This window comes from Oncorhynchus mykiss, chromosome 2 (assembly GCF_057628025.1).
Source record: "Oncorhynchus mykiss isolate SJ-2025 chromosome 2, ASM5762802v1, whole genome shotgun sequence".
NCBI classification, from domain to species: domain Eukaryota; kingdom Metazoa; phylum Chordata; class Actinopteri; order Salmoniformes; family Salmonidae; genus Oncorhynchus; species Oncorhynchus mykiss.
The window spans coordinates 30670790-30677500 of record NC_143023.1 but is presented as its reverse complement, the minus strand read 5'-3'; positions in this window follow the sequence as shown (position 1 = coordinate 30677500).

Sequence of the window (6711 nt, the reverse complement as noted above, 5' to 3'; positions counted from 1 at the left end):
AAGATATTGGTGCAGGCAGACCCAGCTATCCATTCTTCCCTAACCTAGTAACAAAAACTAGGAGAAAAGCCTGCAATGATGCCCAGAACCAGGACTATTGGATCAACCCTGCCCATATACACTACCTCCCCCTAGTAACCACACACACACACACAGACACACACACGGTGAGCCTCACTGCCAAACAAACACCCAACCCCTAGCTCTGCGAAAGTCTTTTATTGGTTCCTGTCTGTCGGTATATGAAGGCCGTGGTGTACCGGGAAGACACAGGAATACTAAATAGGCTGTGTGTCACTCAGGGACAGGCGTTTGGACTATAGGATGACTGTTGGAGTCAGAAAGTCATAAAGTGAGCCTCTGCTGGGTTGGGCTGTACTGTACTGTGTGCCAAGGTGCTGACATACTATAGTGACGGCTTCCTGCTTTTCTCCCCCTCCAGCTATCCCTGCAGGTCATGTTAGGTTGGGAGGGTGGAAGGAGGGGCTTCTCAGGGGCTTGTTGGCTGTTTAGGGATGTAACCAAGGGCAGCCGTAGTGGAGGAGATCATGTCTCTGGCCCCTACAATAATGTGTTGAACTCCCTCCTACTGTGGAGTTTTTAATTAGTGCTGAAGAAGGTAAGTAGGCTTCTCTCCGTCTCTCTCCCAGTGTGTGTGTGTGTGTGTGTGTGTGTGTGTGTGTGTGTGTGTGTGTGCGTGATTTATTTGTGCTCTCCTGCTTGTGTTGCTAGTGGTAACAGAATGTGTGTGTAGAAACGCGGAGGCAGGTTTCCCACCCTGGCGGCCAGCAACCCTACTGTGACCAGCTCATAGCCCCTAACACTGCAGTAACACACCCTGCAGACACACACCCTGCAGTGACACTGATTAAAGTGGCAAAGTCAAATCAAACTGTATTTGTCACATGCGCCGAATACAACAAGTGTAGACCTTACCGTGAAATGCCGAATACAACAAGTGTAGACCTTACCGTGAAATGCTTACTTACAAACCCTTAACCAACAGCGCAGTTCAAGAAGAAAATATTTACCAAGTAGACTAAAATAAAAAAATTATACTAAAAAGTAACACAATAAGAATAAGGAGGCTATATTCAGGGGGCACCGGTATCGAGTCAGTGTGGGGGGGTACAGGCTAGTTGAGGTAATCTGTACATGTAGGTGGGGGCGAAGTGACTATGCATAGGTAACAAACAAACAGTGTACTAGAGGGGGGGGGGGGGGGGGGGTCAATGTAAATTGTCCGGTGGCGATTTTACGAATTGTTCAGCAGTCTTATGGCATTGGAGTAGAAGCTGTTGAGGAGCATTTTGTTCCTAGACTAGGCGCTCCAGTACCGCTTGCCTTGCGGTAGCAGAGAAAAGTCTATAACTTGGGTGACTGGAGTCTGTCAATTTTATGGGCTTTCCTCTGACACTGCCTATTATATAGGTCCTGGATGGCAGGAAGCTTGACCCCAGTGATGTACTAAGCCGTTCGCACTACCCTCTGTAGCGCCTTACGGTCAGATGCCGAGCAGTTGCCATACCAGGCAGTGACGCAACTGGTCAGGATGCTCTCGATGGTGCAGCTGTAGAAGCTTTTGAGGATCTGGGGAACCATGCCAAATCTTTTCAGTGTCCTGAGGGGGAATAGGTTTTGTCATGCCCTCTTCATGACTGTCTTGGCATGTTTGGTTCATGGTAGTTCGTTGGTGACGTGGACACCAAGGAACTTGAAACTCTCACTACAGCCCCGTCGATGTTAATGGGGGCTTGTTCGGCCCGCCTTTTCCTGTAGTCCACAATCAGCTCCTTAGTCTTGCTCACATTGAGGGAGAGGTTGTTGTCCTTGCACCACACTGCCAGTTCTCTGACCTCCTCCCTATAGGCCGTCTCACCGTTGTCGGTGATCACTGTTGTGTCTTCAGCAGACTTAATGATGGTGTTGAAGTCATGTTTGGCCACGCAGTCGTGGGTGTACAGGGAATACAGGAGGGGACTAAGTACACACCCCTGAGGGGCCCCCGTGTCAAGGATCAGCGTGGCAGATGTGTTGTTGCCTACTTTTACAACCTGGGGGTGGCCCGTCAGGAAGTCCAGGATCCAGTTGCAGAGGGAGGTGTTTAGTCCCAGAGTTCTTAGCTTAGTGATGAGCTTCTGGGGCACTATGGTGTTGAACGCTGAGCTGTAGTCAATGAACAGCATTCTCACATAGGTGTTCCTTTTGTCCAGGTGAGCGAGAGCAGTGTGGAGTGCGATTGAGATTGCGCCATCTGTGGATCTTTTGGGGCGGTATGCGAATTGGAGTGGGTCTAGGGTGTCCGGGAGGATGCTGTTGATGTGAGCCATGACCAGCCTTTCAAAGTACTTCATGGCTACCTACCTGAGTGCCACGGGGTGGTGATCGTTTAGGCAGGTTAACTTCACTTCCTTGGGCACAGGGACTATGGTGACTTGCTTGAAACATGTAGGTATTACAGACTCGGTCAGGGAGAGGTTGAAAATGTTAGTTAAGACACTTGTCAGCTGGTAATCCGTCTGGCCCAGCAGCTTTGTGAATATTGACCTTTTTAAAGGATTTAAAGATACCAAGAGCATTATCTTAGTCATCCAGAACAGCCGGTGCTCTCGTGCATGCTTCGGTATTACTTTCCTCGAAGCGAGCATAAAAGGCATTTAGCTTGTCTAGTAGGCTCGCGTCACTGGGCAGCTCGCGTCTGGGTTTCCCTTTGTAGTCCGTAATAGTTTTCCAGCCCTGCCACATCTGACGAGCTTCAGAGCCGGTGTAGTAGGATTCAATCTTAATCCTGTATTGACGCTTTGCTTGTTTGATGGTTAGTCTGAGGGCATAGCGGGATTTCTTATATAAGCGTATGGATTAGTGTCGTGCTCCTTGAATGCGGCAGCTCTAGCCTTTAGCTCGATGCGGATGTTGCCTGTAATCCATGGCTTCTGGTTGGGATATGTACGTACAGTCACTGTGGGGAAGACATCATTGATGCACTTATTGATGAAGCCGATGACTGAGGTGGTGTATTCCTCAATGCCATTGGATGAATCCCGGAACATATTCCAGTCTGTGCTAGCAAAACAGTCCTGTAGTATAGCATCCGCGTCATCTGACCACTTCCATATTGAGTGAGTCACTGGTACTTCCTGCTTTAGTTTTTGCTTGTAAGCAGGAATCAGGAGGATAGAATTATGGTCAGATTTGCCAAATGGAGGGCGGGGGAGAGCTTGTATGCATCTCTGTGTGTGGAGTAAAGGTGGTCTAGGATTTTTTTTCCCATGGTTGCACATGTGATATGCTGGTAAAAATGTGTCAAAACGAATTTAAGTTTGCTTGCATTAAAGTCCCTGTGCGCTAGGAGCACCACTTCTGGGTGAGCATTTTTTTCTTTGCTTATGGCTTTATAGAGTTGGTTAAGAGTGGTCTTAGTGCCAGCTTCGCTTTGTGGTGGTAAATAGAAGGCTACGAATAATACAGATGAGAACTCTCTTGGTAGATAGTGTGGTCTACAGCTTATCATAAGGTGCTCTACCTCAGACGAGCAATACCTCGAGACTTCTTTAATATTAGACATCGCGCACCAGCTGTTATTGACAAAAAGACACACACCCCTCGTCTTACCAGAGGTAGCGTCTCTGTTCTGCCGGTGCGTGGAAAATCCCGCTAGCTCTATATTGTCCTTATCTTTGTTCAGCCACGTCTCTGTGAAACATAAGATGTTACAGTTTTTAATGTCACGCTGGTAGGATAATCTTAATCGTAGGTCATCCATTTTATTTTCCAATGATTGTATGTTAGCAAGCAGAATGAAAGGCAATGGGAGTTTACTCGCTCGCCTCCGGATTCTCAGAAGGGTGCTCAATCTGCGGACTCTTTTCCGACGTCCTTTCTTCACGCAAAAGGCGTGGATTTGGGCCTGTTCCAGTGAAAGCTGGAAAAGATATCCATCTCATCGGACTCGTTAGAGGATAAAGTTTCTTTCAGTTTGGGGTTCTGTATGTGCATTTTGAGTTTGGTGTGTACGCATGTATCTGACTATAAGTTTTGCAATATTGCTCTCATCGTTGGTGTGAAAGGGTTTCAAACAGCAGACAGTTATGCAACTGTTAGTGAAAGTGCTCCCCCCCTACACTCTCTCTCCTCTACCCTTTCTTTCCTCTACACTATCTCTACCCTTCACTCTCATTCTCTGTAACCAATGCACAACCACTCTCCATTCTCCAAACTCACTCTTTCTCCTCATACTCTGTGTTGACATTCTCCTCTGCCGTGTTGTTGTTAGCTGCTGCTGTAGATCTTTTCTCCTGGTAATGGGATCTCTTCCCTGGAGGTCTGGAGAGAGGGTGGGACCTCCCATTCATTAGCAGCAACGTTGAATTTTCACCACAATCTAATTCATAACTTAATGGATCCCAGGCATTCACACTGTATATGTTAGAGGGGAGGGAGGGAGAGAGATGGGGGAGGGAGGGAGAGAGGCTCTGTGAGAAAGAGAGAATGTCGGCTCATGTATAGAAACTGATAGAGGGATTAAGAGAAAGCAAAGTGTAGACTGCTTAAGGAATGCTGTTTTGTTCTCTTAACATTGCAACCTTAAAACGGGTAGAGGGAGAGAGTGATATTGAGAGATGGAAGCATAGATGGACAGAAAGACAGAATGTGAAGAGACAGTGAGAGAGTGAGGGATAAAGAGAGAGAGGGAGAGCAACCCACATAGTGTGACAGACAGACAGACCGACCGACCGACAGACAGACAGACAGACAGACAGACAGACAGACAAAAGGACAGTATGTCTGGAGGTGTATAAGGTTAAGCTGCTCTCTTCAGACAGTGAGCTCCTATGACAGGTGTCAGTGGATAAATTAAAGACCTCTACTGTAGAATGAGCTCATCCAACCTGCCTTCCTACTCCCCCTCTCCTCCCCCAAGTCTGTATAGAGTCAGATCCATAAATAACCTTAATAACCTCCCCCCAACACACTCTCTCACGGTGCTGGAAAAGTACAGAATTATCATATTTGAATAAAAGTAGAGATAACTTAATAGAAAATGGATCAAGCGAAATTGGAAGTCACCCAGTAAAATACTACTTGAGTAAAAGTCTAAAATTATTTGGTTTTAAATAAACTTAAGTATCAAAAGTAAATTGAATTTATGGATAGCCAGGGGCACACTCCATCACTCAGACATCATTTAGGGCAGTAGGGATGACCAGGGATGTTCTCTTGATAAGAGTGTGAATTGAACCATTTTCATGTCCTGCTAATCATTCAAAATGTAACAAGTACTTTTGGGTGTCAGGGAAAATGTATGGAGTAAAAAGTACATTATTTTCTTTAAGAATGTAGTGAAGTAAAAGTTACCCCCCAAAAACGACTTAAGTAGTAATTTAAAGTAAGTTCTTTACACCATTGCACACACACACACACACACACACACACAATGTCTGCTGAGATCAGAGACTAGGGAGGGTTGAGTGGGGGGAGGGATGGTCGGCAGGGGAAGCTTCTGAGTGACAGCTGATAAGAGGCCCTCTGGCGGCCCCACAGTGACATAATAATGGCTAGGTTCAGGGAAGAGAAGAGAAGTGAAGTGGTACTGCAGTAAGGTATGTTATTTATATCCAAAGTTAGTCATTAGTAAACACTAACCAGTAAAAGAGGAGCACCAAGTATTTGCATTAAAGGAAAAACCCACCCAAAACCACTCATTCCTTTAATTTACAGTGTTAAATTACAGTAATATGTGAGAACAATATTTTTGGTGAACAAATGTTTCACTTTGCCGTTATAATAAAGTTGGAGCATTGCATACGAAATCAACGATGCAATGCTCGCTCTATGGATGGCTAGCTAGCAAACGTAGCTACACACAATAACACCAAAGACAGCATCAGAATGTAACATAGCTAGTTAGCTGTAAAATCACCAAAACAAACTGGACTATCAATTTTGGAGTCTACAATCTGACCATGTTCAACCTGCAGATCAATATGTCTAACATTCGCAAAGCAGATATACTTTTGAGTAGATGGGAAACGTTGCACATGCTACGCAATGGGGCATTCGGTGCATTCTGAGCGATTCTGGGAAAAGGAACACTATCCTTCAAGGAGTGAATGGGAGTCTATTGTGCACTAGCTCAAAGACCCAACATTAGCACAAATTTCCTCAACATGAAGTAGAACATTACAGATCTTTTCCGAGATGTGAGATAGCAAGTTAGTTATCTGTAGTATCATAGAGCTTTTGAATCGTGACATTAAGTACTTTTGAGGAAAACAGGCATGTATACATACAGTATATATTGACATTGAGAAGGGACTGCGTGATGATTAGCTTAGCAACCGTGTGACGCAGCATGACAAAGTGAATGCGATTGGTCGACTGTCAACTGGGTAGGGTGTTATATGTTCATTCATTCATTGGATTCCTATCTCCTTTCTATATTATCTCTGGCAATGGCACCATGCAATGCACCCTGGACTAAAGAGGCAGACCTTCCGTTAAATTACACATTTCTCGAGGTAGGAATATTTTTAAAAATATGATCAATGGCTCATTCGAGAGAAGACATCGTCCTGAGTTATGACATCGGCCAGTATTGAAATCTGACATGTATGAAATACATTTTTGCGTTACATGAAATGACCCAGGGAATCGATAGTGATGTTCTAAAACAATATAACATTCAAAATGGCTGACCCTTTCCTTTCAGCA